At 34.8% G+C, this 18,081-nt stretch overlaps 1 long non-coding RNA gene across 1 annotated transcript in view; it reads left to right on the top strand.

Moving 5' to 3' along the window:
* The window catches only part of LOC140605517 (uncharacterized), a 33,593-nt gene extending 16,031 nt beyond the window's left edge, over positions 1 to 17,562 (top strand). The window contains exons 3-6 of the long non-coding RNA XR_012008172.1: positions 6,693 to 6,808; positions 9,756 to 9,875; positions 11,855 to 11,980; positions 17,329 to 17,562. This is a non-coding gene — a long non-coding RNA (uncharacterized lncRNA). The remainder of the gene's footprint in view (positions 1 to 6,692; positions 6,809 to 9,755; positions 9,876 to 11,854; positions 11,981 to 17,328) is intronic.
* The last annotated feature ends 519 nt before the right edge of the window (positions 17,563 to 18,081 follow it).

The following is an 18,081-nucleotide window of genomic DNA, read 5'->3' as shown; positions in this document are numbered from 1 at the left end:
AGATCATATATCATCTATGTCTGACTTATTTTATTTAGCATAATGCCTTTAAGTTCTATCCATGCTATCACAAATGGTAAGATTTTCTCATTTTTTTGTGGCTGAATAATATACTTTTGCATCTGTCATCTATCATCATCTCACAGTTTCTTCATCCATCCATCAGTGGACACTTAGGTTGTTTCCATGTCTTGGCTATAGTAAATAATGCTTCTATGAACAGGGAGGGGTACAGATATCTTTTCAAGTTCATATTTTTATTTTTCTTGGATGCATTCCAGAAGTGAAATCGCTGGATCATATGGTAGTACCAATTTACAATCCCACCAGTCATGCACAAGAATTCCTTTTTTCCACATCCATGCTAGCTTTTGTTATCTTTTGCCTTTATGATGATGGCCATTCTAACAGGCACAAAATGATACTGCATTTTGATTTTCATGTGCATTTCCCTTATGACTTGATCTTGAGCATCTTTTCATGTACCAGTTAGTCTTTCATATGCCTTCTTTGAAAAAAAAAAAGTTTATTCAGGTCCTTTCCCCAATTTTTAATTGGATATTTTTTTTGCTATTGACTTGTATGAGTTCTTTATATATATTGGATATTAACCCTCTATCAGATATATGGTTAACAAATATTTATTCCCATATCATAGGTTGATTTTTCACTTTATTGATGGTTTATTTTGCTGCACAAAATTTTTCTTTAGTTTTAAGTAGTTCCATTTGTTTAGTTTTGATTTTGTTGCTTGTACTTACAGTGTTATATCCAAAACTCATCGCCAAGACCCATGTCAAGGAGCATTATTCCTATATGTTCTTTCAGGAGTTTCATGGTTTCAGATCTTATGTTTAAATCTTTAATCTATTTAATCTATTGAGTTAATTGTGAATGGTGGAAGATAGGGGTCCAGCTACATTATTTCTCATGTGAATATCCAAGCATCTCAGCAACATTTATTGAAGAGACTGAATTTCTCTACTGAGTATTCTTGGCACCCTAGTCAACTCTTATTTGACCATATATGCTTAGGTTTATTTCTGGGCTCTTAATAGTGTTTTGTTGGTCTATTTGTCTGATTTATGCCATACTGCTTTGATTACTGTAGCTTGAAGCAGACAGTGTGATGCCTCTTGCTTTGTTCTTCTTTCTCATATTTCTTTGGCTATTCTGAGTCCATATACATTTTAGGAGTGTTTTGTTCACTTCTGTAAAAATTCCATTGAAAACTTAATAGAGATTTTTCTGAGTCTATAGATGATTTTAGTATTGACACTTCAATAATATTAGTGTTTTCAATCCATGGTTATGGGATACATATCTACTTCTTCAATGTCTTTCATCAATGTCTTTTAGTTTTCAGAGTAGAGATCTTTCATTTCCTTGGTTAAATTTATTCCTAAGTATATTATAGTTTTTGATGCTATTGTAAATGAAATAAATTTCTGTCTTAGTATTAGGATAATGCTGGCATTAGAAAGCAGTTTGGCAGTGTTCTCTTCTCTTTGATTTTTTTGGAAAAGTTTGAGAAGAATTTGTGTTAATTCCCCCCTAACTGTTTGGTGAAATTTGCCAATAAGCCTTCTGGTCCTGAGGTTGTCTTCATTGAGAGATTTTTTTTTTTTTAATTACTGACTTAATCCCTTACTAGTTATTGAACTGTTTAGATTTTCTATTTCTTCCTGATTCAGTCCTGGTAAGTTATATTTTTCTAAGAATTTTTCCATTTCTTCTAGGTTGTCTAATTTTTTGGTATATCATTTTTCATAGTAGCTTCTTATAATGCTTTGTACTTCTGATAGCAATTGTAATGTCTTCCTTTTCATTTATAGTTTTCTGATTTGGGTACTGTTACCTTTTCTTTGGTTAGTTTAGCTAAAGGTTTTTCAATTTTATTTATCATTTCAAAGAATAATTCTTACTTTGGTTAATATTTTCTATTTCTTCTGTTCTCTATTTTATTCATTTCTTTTCTAATCTTTATTATTTTCTTTTTTCTGCCAACTTTGGGCTTGGTTTGTTTTTCTTTTTCCAGTTGTTTAAAGCAGAATTAGTTTGTTTGGAATCTTTCTTGCTTCTTAATGTAGGCATTTATTGCTATAAGTTTAAACTTTCTTCTTAGGATTGATTTGCTGCATACCATAAATTCTGGTATGTTGTGTTTCCATATTCTTTTGTCTTAAGAAACTTTGCTATTTTGCCTTCAATTTCTTCTTTGATCCATTGGTTGTTCAGAAGAGTGTTGTTTATCTGTGTTTGTGAATCTTCCAGTGTTCTTTTTGTTATTAATTTCTAGTTTCATACTGTGTGGTCAGAGAAGACATTTCCATCTTCTTCAATTTGCTAAGATTGGTTTTATGGCATAACATATGGTTTATCTTAGAAAATTATCCATGTGTTCCTAATAAGAATATATATTCTGCTGTTGTTGGACAGAATGTTCTGTATATGCCTGTTAGGTCCATTTGGTCTATCATGCTGTTCAAATCTGCTGTTTTCTTATTGATTCTATGTCTGGATGACCTATCCATCAGCAAGAGTGGAATATTAAAGTCTCCATTATCAGTGCATTACGTTTTATTACTTTTTCTCATTTTAGCTCTGTTTTTGCATTATTATTTAGGTGTTCTGATACTGCAAGCATAAATATTTACAATTGTTATGTCTTCTTGATGGGTTAACTTCTTTATTTTTTTAAGATTCTATTTATTTATTCATGAGAGACACAGAAAGAGAGACAGAGACAGAGAGACAGAAAGAGAGAGAGACAGAGACACAGGCAGAGGGAGAAGCAGGCTCCATGCAGGGAGCCAGACGTGGAAATCAATCCTGGGTCTCCAGGATCAGGCCCTGGGCTGAAGGTGGCGCTGAACCTCTGAGCCACCCAGGCTGCCCAGATTAACCCCTTTATCATAATGTGATGACTTTCTTTGTTTTGTTTTTTGTTTTTTCCATTTTTAAAGTCTATTTTATGTGATGTAAGTATAGCTAACTCTGCTTTGTTGTTGTTTTTGTTACCATTTGTTTGAAATAAATTTTTCTACTTAATTTTACTTATGGTGTATGTGGATCTTTAAGGCTAAAATAAGCCTCTGTAGGCAGCATATTATTGTATTTTTTTTATGCAATTCTATGTCTTTGAAGAATTTCATCTGTTTACATTTAAAGTAATTGTTGATAGGTAAAGACTCACTATTGCCATTTTGTTAATTGCTCTTCGGTTGTTTTGCAAATTCATTGTTCCTAGTCTCTTATTTTGCTTTTTTTTTTCTGTTTTAATGTCTTTTGATATCAGTATAAATTGATTTCTTTAACGTTTTCTTTTGTGTAATTGCCACAGGTTTTTCCCAATGTTTATCATTAGGTTTACATGAAATATAAACATTTATAAACCCTGTTATAAGGAGATATCAACTTCAGTCAATAGAGTCCCCAAACCTTACACTTCTACTTCTTCTCTCCCTTCACATTTTATGTTATTGCTGTCATAATTTAAATGTTTTTAATACAGTAAAACTAATAATGGATTATCCTAGTTATGGTTATTTTTACTACATTCATTTTCTTAAATTTTTGAACTGGAGTTGTAAGTGAATTATGTGCCATTATTACCTAATTACAGAATTTAATTTTAACTCTAATTCAACTCTAATTTGGAGTTAATTTACCATTACCAGTGAGTTATATGCTAACTTTTCTGTTTTTATGATGTTAACCAATGTCCTTTAACTTCCACTCACATAGTTCCCATTAGTATTTCTTGTAAGGCAGGTCTCAAGGTTATGAACTCCCCCAGCTTGCTTTTGTTTGGGAAAGCTTTGTGTTCATTTCTGACGGATAATTTTGCTGGCCATAACATTCTTGGTTGATAGATTTTTTTCTTTCAATGTTTTAAATATGCTATCCCATTCTCTCCTTGCTTGAATTGTCTGTGTTGAGAAATCTGCTTGTAGTCTTAGGAGGTTTCCCTTGTATGTAACTTCTCTTTTATCTTGTTCCTCTTAAAATTCTTTGATTTTGGCTTTTGGCAGTTTAATTGTAATGTGTCTTAATGTAGTCCTATTTGGGTTCAACTTGGAGACCTTTGGGCCTCCTGGATATGGATATCAATTTCTTTTCCCAAGTCCAGGTAGTTATTGGCCATTATTGCTTTAAATATACTTTCTGCCCCTTTCTCTTTCCCTTCTTCTTCTAGAATCTCCATAATGTGAATATTGTTCCCTTTCATTGGATCCCATAAGTCTTGTAGAATTTCTTAACTATTTTCCTTCTTTTCACTTTACAAGTTATAAGATTGAAAGTCACTTATTCTTTCTTCTATATGGTTGAGTCTACTTTTGAAACTATTAAATTCTTCAGTTTAGTTATTATATTTTCCATCTCTAGGATTTTTAGGGTTTTTAATGGTTTCCATTGCCTTGTTGATCTCATTTTTAATGCATTATTTCCCTAATTTTATTTAGTTGTCTGTCTGTGCTTGCAGTTCATTAAATCATTAAATGTCTTTAAGATTATTCTGATTTTTTGATAGTTTATAGATCTCTGTTTCTTTAAGATCGGTTATTAAAGCTTTATTAGTTTCCTTTGTCAGTGTTATATTTACTTTTTAAAAAATCATTGACTCTTTGTAGTGATATTTGCATATTTGACTAATCAGGTTCCCCTTCCAGACTTTAGGTTTGCTTTGGCAGAGACAGATCTTCACCAGTAGCTTAGTTTGAGTTTCTGGGTAATGTTCTTGGGCAAGGGAGTATTGCTGTTATGTTCTATTTTTGAGTGAGAAAACTGTTTGCCCTCTGAGGTTGGGGATGGGAGTATGTGTTAATGGCTGAGAATAGTTGGATTGGACTGTTTGGCTTCCTACTCAGTGATGCTGTAAGATGGGTCCTGCATTTACCTGGATTCTCTGGTCAGGCTTACTAGAGAGTTGGGACTACAGACTATATTCTGTAGTAATATGAATTAGCTTGCCTGCCCTAGAAGGCATCAAAATCTGAGACCCAGGACCTGTAGCTGAGACTCATTGTGTGGGCTCCAAATCAGGCAAAAGTGTGCACTAAATTTCCTGGTCAGGCAAGGTTACCAGTTCTTCTCTGCAGATTCAGAAAGCCATGGGCTGTTCTCTCTGTTCAAATACTACTGTAAGCAAAACTTTTGAATGGGCTACATAGTTTCTCATTTGCTCCATTTAGGTTCCCTGTATGGGCAGGCTGGAGTCTATATTCAGTAATGAGCAGAACTACAAATTAATTTCTATGCTTGGACCCAATGGGAGAAGGAGCTCTAAGACCACTGAGATTCTTTGTTGTCTTAGCTCAAGCTGACCCATGCCTCAAGTTGCTTGGCCAAACAAGTTCAGGGTTTGCTCTGCCTGCCCCTCCTTCCACTTGAGTGCCACTGATCTGTATGGCTTCCAGATGTTATCAATAGCCCTTTTGGTTGAATGGGGCTAGGAACCAGAGTGGGTTGGTGGAGCTATGTCTCAGCAACCTTGCCTAAGAAGGATGGGGGAAGGGCTGCTTCAAGGGACTCTCAATTTCCCAAACAACCTCTCTGGTTGGGACAGGCTGGGAGGGACCCACAGTTTTGTGCCTATGCATACTATGGGAGTCTTCTATATTCAGAACTTGCTTTGTTATGGGAGTGATAAACCTCTTACCTCAAATATTATTGGGCCACACAGCTTTCAGGTATTGTCACCAACCCCTGTATTCAGATGTGCCCAGGAAACTCTTGCCACAGTGTTTAAGGGCTGTGATTCAGCATCTTTTCTGCAAATGGGCAAACCAGGCCTTTAGGGCTTGCAGAACTTCTTTTTTTTTAATTTTTAAAAAGATTTTATTTATTTATTCATGGGACACACACACACACACACACACACAGAGGAAACCACACATAGGCAGAGGGCAAAGCAGGCTCCATGCAGGGAACCTGATGTGGGACTCAATCCCAAGTCTCCAGGATCACACCCTGGACTGAGGGTGATGCTAAACTGCTGAGCCACTCGGGCTGCCCCAAGAACTTCTTGTTTAGTAATATGAATCAATAAGATCTTCAGTCTGCCAAGTTTCCTGATCAGAGTGCACTACTAACCTGGTTTTGCACATAAACAAAACTGCTGGTTGTGACTAGCACTTGGGTGCTGTGGATATAGACTTGGTCGACCAAGATCCATGTGCTGGTTGTTGTAAGACTTTCCCCTCTACCTTATCAGAGTCATTCCCAGTAGTTGACCCCTGAAGATTCCCTTGCAATCTCTATGGGATAAGATCAGAATAGTGGCTCTCACAAAGCAACCCACAGTACTGGTGGGGGATCTGATTGTCCTCCCTGGGTTCTCTTTTCCTACTAGAGAAGTTGGAGGCTCAGGATAGGTCTCTGTGCATGGTTTACCCTAACCTGGTGAACAGGCATTGCTGTCAACATTTAGCCCCTTTTCTTATTTTTCTAATGTAACCTTAGTCTTTGTCGTGTAGGGGTTAGCTTCAAGCTCATTCTTTTTTTTTTTTTTTCTCTCTCTCACTCCTTAGAATCGTCTCAGTGGTGTTTCATTCTTGAATAGTTATTGACTGTTCTTCTTGTGGCAGTCAAATTCCTACTTTGAAAAGGTACTTCTATTTGATATCAAAATGCATAGTTAAGCTGTGACTTTTTGAAATGAAGAAAACTTTTTGAATTTGACTACTTAGGATCCTGTTGGGCCCCCTCATCTGTGTTGGAAGTGCTGCAGCACAAGGAAAAATTGGATGAAAGTCAAGACAGCCTATTTGAATTAATATTATTTCAGTGCATTGAAACAAACAAGGTAAACTAGTCAACCTGCTTTTATTATGTAAATAATCTAATCAATTATTAAGTATAATGAAAAATAATTTATTATTTTAACTTTATATTTCATTTTAATTTTATATTTAATTTTATTTGAGAACCAGAATAATTTATCTCTTTACCCTATTTACCTATTTTGTACATCCCCCACCTGTAGCAATATTTATGTTATAACAAATAGTGAGATTTCATTCTTTTTATGGGAGTAATATTCCATTGCATATGTTATATATATCATATGCAAAATATATATGTTATATATTTATTATATGTACATATTAAATCTTACATATTTGTATATGTTATATATTTGTATATAATCTTATATCTTATGTATTTATTATATATAGTATGTTATACATTTATTATATACAAAATATGTATTTATTTTTAGTAAATATATAATAAATAACATTTAAAATTTTTATGTTTATGTTATCAGTGAATTATCAGTATATATATACACTGATTTATACACTATACACACACATGCCATCTTCTTTATCCATTCATCTTACATTGCTTCCATATTTTGGATATTGTAAATAATGCTGCAATAAACATAAGGGAGTATATATATATATATATATATATACATATATATATAAAGGTATACAAAGAATTCTATGAATTACAGTTTTTGTTTTCTTTGGGTAAATACCCAGAAGTGGAAACACTGGGTCATATGGTAGTTTTAGTTTCTGGAGGAACCTCTGAACTGCTTTCCACAGTGATTGCACCAATTTACATTCCCAGCAACAGTGCAGGAGTATTTTCTTTTTTCCACATTATTGCCAATCCTTGCTATTTCTTATCTTTTTTATACTAGCCATTCTGACTAAATTATAAGCTATTCTTATCCTTTTGATACTAGCCATACTGACATACCTCTGAGGAGGTATCTCACTGTGGTTTTGATTTGCATTTCCCTGATGATTAGTGACATTGAGCATATTTTCATGTGTCTGTTGGCCATTTCTGTTGTCTTTGTTTATTTTTTTAACTTTTTTTTAAGATTTATTTATTTATTCGTGAGAGACACAGAGAGAGAGAGAGAGAGACAAAGACACAGGCAGAGAGAGAAGCAGGTTCCCCGCAGGGAGCCCAATGCGGGACTCGATCCTGTATCCCAGGATCATGACCTGAGCCCAAGGCAGGCACCCAACCTCTGAGCCATCCAGGTCTCCCAATCTCTGTTGTCTTTGGAAAAAATATTTACTCATAATCTCTGGCCATTTTAAAATCAGGCTATTTGGGTTTTCTGGTGTTGAGTTATATAAGTTCTTTATATATTTTGGATATTAATCCATTATCTGCTTTATCATTTTCAAAGATCTCTTTCCATTCAGTAGGTTGCCTTTTCATTTTGTTGATGGCTTCCTTCATTGTACAAAAGCTTTTTAGTTTGATGCAATCCCAATTGTTTACTTCTGCCTTTTATATCTTTTTTTCTCTTGTTGAGGAGACAGGACCAGAAAAATACTGCTAATGCTGATATACAAAAGATTATTGCCTATGTTTTCTTTTAAAAGTTTATGGTTTCAGGTCTTCTGTTAGGTCTTTACTCCATTTTGTTTTTGTATATGGTATAAGAAAGTGGTCTAGTTTCATTCTTTTGCATGTGACTGTCCAGTTTTCTTAGGACCATTTACTGAAGGGTGTCTTTTCCAAACTGTATATTCTTATTTTTTTATACTGTATATTAATTGACCATATAAGCATGGGTTTTATTTTTTGGTTTTCAATTCTGTTCCATTGATCTATGTGTTTATTTTTGTGCCAGTATGTAGCTTTGCAATATAGTTTGAAATCTGGGATTGTGATACTTCTACTTTGTTCTTTCTCAGATTGCTTTGACTATTCAGGGTATTTTGTGGTTCCATACAAAGTTTAGAATTATTTGTGCTAATTCTGTGGTAATTACTTTTTTTTTTTTTTTTTTTTTTTTAGAGAGAGAGAGAGGGAGAGAGAGAGAGAGAATGAAAGCAGGGTGGGGAAAGGGGGAGGGAGAGATCCTTAAGCAGACTTCATGCTGAGTGCAGAGCCCTTCATGGGCTCTATCTCGTGATCTGAGATCATGACCTGAGCCAAAACCAAGAGTTGGTCAATTACCTGACTGAGCCACTCAGGTGCCCCTGTTGTATTTTGATAGAGATTGCTATAAATCTGTCAATTGTTTTAAGTAGTGTAAACATTCAGCAATATTAATTATTCTGGTCCATGAGTGTGATATATCTTTCCATTTATTTGTGTCACCTTTGATTTCTTTCATTAATATGTTATAGTTTTGAAAATACAGGTCTTTCACCCCTTCAGTTAAATATATTCCAAAGTAGGGGTGCCTGGGTGGCTCAGTCAGTTAAGCATTTGCCTTCAGCTCAGGTCATGATCTCAGGGTCCTGGGATTGAGCCCTTCATCAGGCTCCTTGCTCAGGAGGGAGTCTATTTTCTCCATCTGCTTCTTCCCCCACTCATGCTGTCTCTCTGTCTTAAATAAATAAATAAATAGATAGATAAATTTCAAAAATAATGAAAATAGAATTAAAAAATTATTCCTAAGTAAATTATTCTTTTTGATGCCAATTATAAGTTGGATTGTTTTCTTAATTTATTTTTCTGCTACTTTACTATTAGTGTATAGAAATACAACAGATTTTTGTATATTGATTTGTATCCTGCAACTTTACTAACTACATTTATTAGTTCTAATAGTTCCCCCACTTTCAGATCATCTGCCCTATGTCTAATACTGACTTTAATTATCATGTATATACTTGTCATTCCCATATCTATATTTCTAGCCATGAATTCTCCCTGGAATAGCCCTACTTCTTCTTAAAGGTATGATAAACTCAGAGTAGACAAGTCAGAGCTGTTGGTAACACTTTAAACCTTCTGCTTTTTCCATTTTCCCTATTTCACAGGTGATTAAACTAAGAACCAAGAAAACAACTAAATTATCCAATCTGAAAAATTGTCTAAGTTGTCAAGGAACTAGTAATGGGACAGGTAGAGTATGAGCCAAGGCAGTAGAACTCCTGAGGGTGAGTTCTTATCCACAATAACTTACCACCCCCATGTCAATTTAAATTGATCTAAATTTTATATTCTGAACACACTTATGAAGATTTATTTTTTCAGAATATTTTTAATCCCAGAAAAGTTAAGCTACTAACCCAATGTCACCAGCTATTACTTTGTAGATCTGGGATTCAAGCTTAGGAATATCTCTCTATATATTACTTGTATAGGTTGTTTATTTGTTATTTTCTCTCTCCCACAAATTTTGGTTCCTTGATCCAAGGTCTCTAAAGATATATCAGTACTTCATTCAGTTTCTATCTCCTTACTCCAGCATAATTTTTAAACATACTAGATGTTCATGGCATATGATCATTTTAATGTGCTGTTGAATTCTGTTCACTAATATTTTATTGAAAATTTTAAGAGTGATATTCATCAGAAGCATTGTTCTATAATTCACTTTTCTTCTGGTGTCCTTCTCTGGCTTTGGTATCAGGATCAAGTGGGAGTTATTCCTGGGATGCAAAGCCCGTTCAACATAAGCAAATCAATAGATGTGATACACCATATTAATATATTGAAAGATAGGAGTCAGATGATCTTAATAGATGCAGAAAAAGCATCCGCCAGAATAAAACATTCTTATAATAAAAATGCTCAACTAACTGAATGTAGAAGTAACATACCTTAACACAATACAGGCCATATATGACAAACCCACATCTAGGAAAACCAGGGAACAAAAAATAATAAAAGGCATGCACATTGAAAAGGAAGAAGCAAAGCTATCTTTGTTTGCAGATGATGTGATTTTATATAGAGAGAATCTTAGACTCCACCAAAAATTGTTAGAAGTAATTAACAGATTTAGTAAAATCGCAAGATACAAAATCATCACACAATAATCAGTTATGTTTCTAAACATCAACAACAAAATGTCTGAAAAAGAAATAAAACAATCCCATTCACAATAGCAATAAAAACAATAAAATATTTAGGAATAACTTTAACAAAAGAAGTGGAAGATCTATACACTGAATACTATAGGACTTTGATGATACCATATGAATTAACTTATATGTAGAATCTGGAAAAACAAAATGAATGATCAAACAAACAGACAAAGACTGAAATAAACTTGTAAATAGAATGAACAGACTAGTGGAAGCCAGAGAGAGAGGGGTGGGACTATTGGGTGAAATAAGTGAAGGGATTAAGGCACACACTCCAAGTTATAAAATAAATAAGTCACAGGATGTAAAGTACAGCATAGGGAATATAGTCAATAATATAATACTTTGTGTACCAATGGATGGTAACTACACTTACTGTAGTGAGCATTTCATAATGTAAATAATCACTGAATCACTATGTTGTACACTGAAGCTAATATAATATTGTATGTCAATATACTTCAATAAAAATTAAAAATGAACTGATTAGTAAATAATAATATGAATGTGATCATAAAAAATTAAAGGAGTTGAATAAGACCCAAGCAAATGGCAAATATGTTCATGCATTGGAAGAATTAATATTGTTTAAATGTCCATATTACTCAGAACCATCTATAGATTCAATGCAATCCTTACCAAAATTTAAATGGCATTATTTTATAGAAATAGAAAAAATGTCCTAATTTTTTTTGGAACCAGAAAAGATCTTGATCCCCAAGCAATCCTCAGAAAGAACAAACCTGGAGGCATCACATATCTTGATTTCAAATCATACTATTAAGCTATAGTAATCAAAACAGTATGATACTGACATAAAAATAGACACATAAATCAAGAAAACAGAATTGGGAGTTTAGAAATAAACCCTCATGTATGTTGTCAACTAATACTTGAAAAGAGAAGCAAGAATATTCACTGGGGAAAGGATAATCTTTTCAATAAATGATGCTGGGAAAACTGGATAACCACATGCTTACATGAATCTTGGGCAACACCGTACTTTAACAATCTGACTTCTGTCTTCTGTATTACATAACAAACAGATGACTAGAGCTTCCTGCGTCCATCAGCTATTCAAATGCTTTTAGAACCATCACTAAGATTCGAGACATAATGAATAAATTGACCCACTCAGAAAATATTGATCTGTCACCTGAAGCATCTCAGTGGTATGTAGAAAGATATGTCCATATATTTCATTTATAAATGAATAGTAATCACCTCCCTGTTTGATGTATATTTTTAGTTTCTTTTCTTTATAGTTTTTATCACATTGATAGCATGCCTGACCCAAATTAGTCCTTGCCAGACTGGATTGTGGTTATTTCTGAGAACTAATCACAGTTCATCTTGGATTCTCCTGGAATTTTCTAGGAAAGTCCAGCTATCCATGGAAGAGAGAGCTTATATTTATCTTTACTTTAGCACATGGGAAGATTTAGGTTTGATTCCTGGCACTGGATGGACACTGTGTTGATAGATGCAAAAAAAAAAAATCTGTTTCTTATTTATATAATTCTCAGAAACATATCTCAAACATGCCATTTTCTATGCCTATAATTAGAGGGTAATATCTCTCTTGGCCACCTCACAGAGCTATATAATGACTCAGCTGAGATAATGTTAAAAACAAAAATCTTGGAAATTATATAGTGTCAAATTAGTGAGAAATGCAGGAGAGAACTAGCCTCTACAAAATGTCATAGTTTACCAACAATCTCCTTTAATTTTTACAGTAATCCTTTTAGGAAGAGGGATTCAGATAAATTGATTAATTTCTCAGGTAGACAGTTCAGGTTAACTGAATAATTTCACAGATATTAGGAAAACCAGCATTTTAAAGCTATGCTATTTAAGTCATAAGGTCTTGCTATTTTTGTTTCTCTTTTCCAAAAGATGAGATCAAATGTTACTTAAAAAAATATATCTAAGTCTTTTCAACAATTTACACCTTTTCCAGATGTATTGTGATAAAAAGAGAAGCATAACAGACATCGCTGATTCTTCTACAATCTCTGAGTCAGCCTAACATGGTAGAAATAATACTAGGTGGAGAGAGTTTAAAAATAAAAACAAAAACCAGTGGCCCTCTTCATGGTTACTTGTGTGAACTTGAGCAAGTTACTGATTTTTTTCATTTTATTAACTTCTCTGTTCAATGCATTGTTGTTGGAACTGAGACTAAAAAGACAATTAAGGCACTGCCCCTAAAGAGATGGATATGCAGCCAATTATTTAATAAAATATTATTAGCAGTGTATCATAAGAACAAACTGCTATGGGCTTGCAGCATTGGATTGCTGCTTAGAATATGTAGAAGCTGGTCACATGGAAGAAAGCTGAAATTTCCAGGAAGAGATAGAAAAGAGAGTCATTAGAAAATGCGACTACTGGAACAACAGAAACACAACTCTCTGGACCTCGTTTTCTTCGTCTGTAAAATGAAGTTAGACACCATCATCTCTAAATTCCTGTTATACTTTACTATTCTAAGATTTTGTTGTTACCTCTGTGACTTGTGCATCTCCTGTTCCCATATTTGGTGTCAAAGAAAGCCAAGTGTATGAAGTAGCCCACTATCCTGTTAAAATAATACAATTAAACTTTGATATGAGCAAATAACTGACAGGTTTATCTACTCTCAGCTGCAAGCTTTTGAAAAATATTAAAAATAGGTGACTTGAAGGCTAAGGCTTTCCTTAAGAAGGAGCGATTACATCCCTCAGCATATTTGATTCTCCCATAGGCATTAAAACAGCAGGGGCCTGTATTTCCACTGAATTATAAAAGGGTTAAATGTCAGACATGATGTATTACTAGGGAATATCATCGAAAAGGGACCAGGCCACTGCCCTTAGAGCAAGGCTCATTATTAGCCATCAAAGAAATAGCTCTGACATTCAGTCACCTCACTATACTTTAAGGTGAAGGATCACTTTGGGCAAATGGAAAGCAACTTGTAAGTACTTATTTTAAGAAATTGCTCCTATAGATCCTAATGGATACCTTCTGTAAATGTTGGTTAAGCAGTTAATCAATTCAGAAGTCAAAAATATTTCCCATTTTGATTTATCTCAGATTCCAAAGAAAAGGAACTTACAGGAGCAGTGGTTAATAAGAACCAAAACATCTTAATTTACAGAGGCGGCAGGGGTTAAAAGCTTAACTAATTACAAGGTCCACTTCTTATGAGACCTTCTTCATGTAGTTTTTAGTTTCAAAAATGGTTTGGTTCTCCTAATACTAGTATTAGAGGACTTTGTTTAGTGGGTTGTATAAATTGGTGGTTTATTAAATTCTTTGGGAAAATAGAATTTAAAAAAAAACCAATATTTTGTACATAATGTAATAGTTCTACTGATCCATTTTAACATGAAATATTTATAAAATATTAATTTTTTATTTGATATTTTGCTGTAGGTCTATTTTTTTTTACATATGCACGAGTATGTGGGGGTTAGGAATAAACTCAGCAAGATGATAGACAGCTGTTTAGCAACTGACTGAACTATCACAGGTTTCCTCTTGGGACTTAGACCTCATGCTGGTCAAAAGTGGAACTTTAGGGGACTTGATAGCAGTGACAGTGAAACAAAATCAAAATGGGTTGGTGCTTTTCCTTAAGTAAAGAACCGCATCGGTGAGCAGCACACCTCTGGGATTTCCAGGTCAAGAGAAAGGAACAGAGCTACTATTTTGAGATTGCAGATCTCAGTGAGAAGACTGATCATAATAAACTTCCAGAATAATCTTGGTTACTAGAAATAGGTATGATTCTGACCACTAGAGTGAATGGATCTAAGATGTTAGGAAACTCCATTTTCTGAGGAACTTCCTCTTGAGTTCTTTTCTAGTTATCAAAAGCAAGACTTGCTTCTCACTCTAGGGACAGCTAGCCCATGCACTGGAGTTAGATGCATCATGGGCTTGTGGTAGACTTTCTTGTTGATCTATCTTTTCATCTTCAGCACTCCTCTGAACCTAATTTCAAATTGGTATTAAGCAGAGCCCTCACCAGGGTTATTCCTAAGCAATGGGCTCTGCAGATTTGGTGATTCATGGGAAGTGTTTCCTAAAGTGTGGTCTTTGGAGCACCTGCTTAGGAATCAGCTGAGTCACTATTAAAAAATTTAGATTTCCAGACCCCACCTAAAACTACTGGGAGTGATCCCAGTAATGGTATAAAAGTTCTATCTCTCCAAGTGATTCTTATATTAAAAATGTTCGGGAATCTCTAGCCTAGATCAATGATGGAAGAGCCTAATAGATAAGGAAATTGCTGATTATAAAACTGCCTGATGTGATACATCTGCTCCCCTCCCCATGAAAGTGATGGATAATCTCTAAAATGCCAGAAAAAAAATGCCAAGTTGATGAAAAGGGACAATTACCACAGTTTATTAAAGGCTCCCAACAAGGGCCACCACACTTAGGAAATTCCTAAATTCAAGTGCAAAGTTTGAGGTCTCCAGGCTGCACCTCAAAGGGTTAGAGAGTGAAACGTTGTTCCACAAAATCTTGTCCATTATTTCAGTCTCCAAATTTTTCAAAAGCATTTGACTTCATTGGTAAAAAGAGAGGAAAGTGAATCATATTCCTTAGCAGCCTCCATCTGTGAATATTTTGTATTGATCTATTAGTTAACACTACCTCCTTTATCTTAACCTGGATATTAAACTTCAGGTTCACCTGTTGGTAGTAAAGTCTTCTCAATATTCTGCAATGATTTTGACTCCTCTGCTTATCACTTGTAGATGCAAGCGCCAGAGCAATCGTGAGCCTTTCTCCCTGCAGGGTCACTGATTTGTTTCCTACTACTTAGAATGTAGGAAATTTTGTTTTGCCTTTATGTGATGTGGGGACCAGGAAGCACTGCCAAGGCTCAACACTTAGCTACTGGGCACTTGCCATGTCCTCGTATAACCATTTATTCCAGATGATTTTCCTTCTGCTTCCTTATTACTTCTGGCCCTTTAAATCTGATCATTTTTATTTTACCTCTTACACAGCCCAAGGTAATGAGTACCAGCAGGTACCATGAGTCATGCTGAGTGTTTCCCATGAAGGAATGGAGTATGATTGAGGTAACAAAAGGTGCTTTGTTTAACACAGTGGATTAAAATTAGCCACACTTCATAATATACCTGATGTCTCTTGTCAAGAGAGAGGAAATGAGAAGCATGACTTGTGGCAGTATCTGCAGAAATCTGTTCAGGTAGCAGAATGCTTAGCCTATGTTAGTTCTGGTAATGAAGTGGTAGGGTTTAATTCAATTGTTGAAGTTACCTGTTATAAACATAATAATTAAGTTCTTGCCAGTCAGTACAGTACTGAATTTATCAGCAATAGAAAGGATATAGTTCAAAACAGCTAAATCAATTATCTTTCAGGAAAAGTAAAAGCTTACTGAACCTAGCCACTCAGGAAATGATTCATGTATATAATCTGATGCTTTAATTTATAAACTCTTAGTTAAGGGGCTATAAGGCAATAGCAAAAACATTCCTCTTACCACCATCACACATAACTTTCATACTCCACTTCACACCATTGCTCTGAGCGAGGATTTCAGCAAACTTCTCAGGCAATTACTGCAGCGTTCTGATTACTGTTCATTAGTTCCTGGCATCTCCAGACCTGATACTCTCTTTCAGACTCCCAACGATTTCCCAGATGTCTTATTCTGGAGATGCTATACTTTGGAACATCTCACATCTACCATTTTCTGCTTTCAGCATTAATAAATGTAAACCCAAGCAGAGAGACACCAAGCACTGTTGCCTACCAGGGCACTGTAACACAGTTGTGAAAGCACATGCTTTCGAGTCAGACTTCATAGGTTTGAATTCTGGCTCTGTCACTTAGTAGCTCTGTGATTTTGTCAGGTGATCTAACCTTTCTGTGCCTTGGTTTCTTTATATAAATTGAGAATAATATTAGTAACTATCTTAGGCAGTTGTGAGGATTGAAAGAATTAATACATGCAAAGCACTTAGAATAGTGTCTGAAACATAGTAAATTCTCAAAATTATTACCCGCCATTGTGACTACTATTATCTAAGCATATGTCTTGTGTTTTCATCAGGGATAATTTGGTTATAAAGGAACATAACGGTTTGAAAACTACCCCAAGCAAAGCAAACACATGAAAAACTACATTTTCCCCCCAAAGTTAGAGTAATAATCTTATGGATACCAGTATAGCTGGTTTTCTGGGTGCTCCTCAGCCAGACTCAGAAGCACTCTGAAGTGCTTCAAGGCAGACTCTATCTCTTATTTTATTGGGAATCAGATGACCCTTTGTCCCTGATCCAATCAATTGTGGAGAGAGTTTCAGAATCATGAGTCCCACTTGCCCACTAGTAATTATTGTGGGAATCTACTATATGAGAAAGGGCCTGGAGAGGATATAGATACATTGCTTACCTATTAACCACTAACTTTAGTTTGAAACATGCGAAGAAAATGCCTACGGTGCCTTGGTAGACTTTTGATAGATGTGTCCATCTCTCCATAGATGAAGTGCAAATCAAGGAAAATAAAGAGGTGAACAGTAAAATGCACCTTCAAGAAAATCTCAAAGCATAGATCCAGACATCTTATCTTAACCTTACTAATTTTGCATAAATTCGGGGTAATTTTGTCAATGGATGGTGAGAAATCAATCCTTTTGCATGTGAATTTATTACTACCTATTTCCCTTTTTAAATCTACTGCTAGAAGCCTTTTTACTGCGGCACAGAACTACATGCTGGGTAAGGATTTTATTTTTATATTACTGAGATATGTAATTTAATACAACAGATATATATATTGGATACGTGATTTTTGAATTTTACATGTTTTTATAGGCCAAAAAACAATCCCAAACCAAAAGTCTAACAGAAAAATCCAATTCCACAAATAATAAAAACTGCCTGAATTTGAAAATACAGAGTATTAAATCCATGGTCATTTGTGACTTAGATTTCAGGAATCTCAGGTATTCTTTTTTTTTTTTTCAAGATTTTATTTATTTATTCATGAGAGACACACAGAGAGAGAGGCACAGACACAGGCAGAGGGAGAAACAGGCTCCATGCAGGGAGCCCAACATGGGATTCGATCCCAAGTCTCCAGGACCACACCCTGGGCTGAAGGCAGGTGCTAAACTGCTGAGCCATCCTGGCTGCCCTCAGGTATTCTTTATAACCATTTCCGAAGCAACCAGTTTCCCTTAGCTACTGTTCAAACTAAGACACAAGTACCTATGTATTACTATATACATTTT

This window comes from Canis lupus, chromosome 15 (genome assembly GCF_048164855.1).
Source record: "Canis lupus baileyi chromosome 15, mCanLup2.hap1, whole genome shotgun sequence".
Classification (NCBI taxonomy): domain Eukaryota; kingdom Metazoa; phylum Chordata; class Mammalia; order Carnivora; family Canidae; genus Canis; species Canis lupus.
This window is presented reverse-complemented; position numbering and strand designations above follow the sequence as displayed.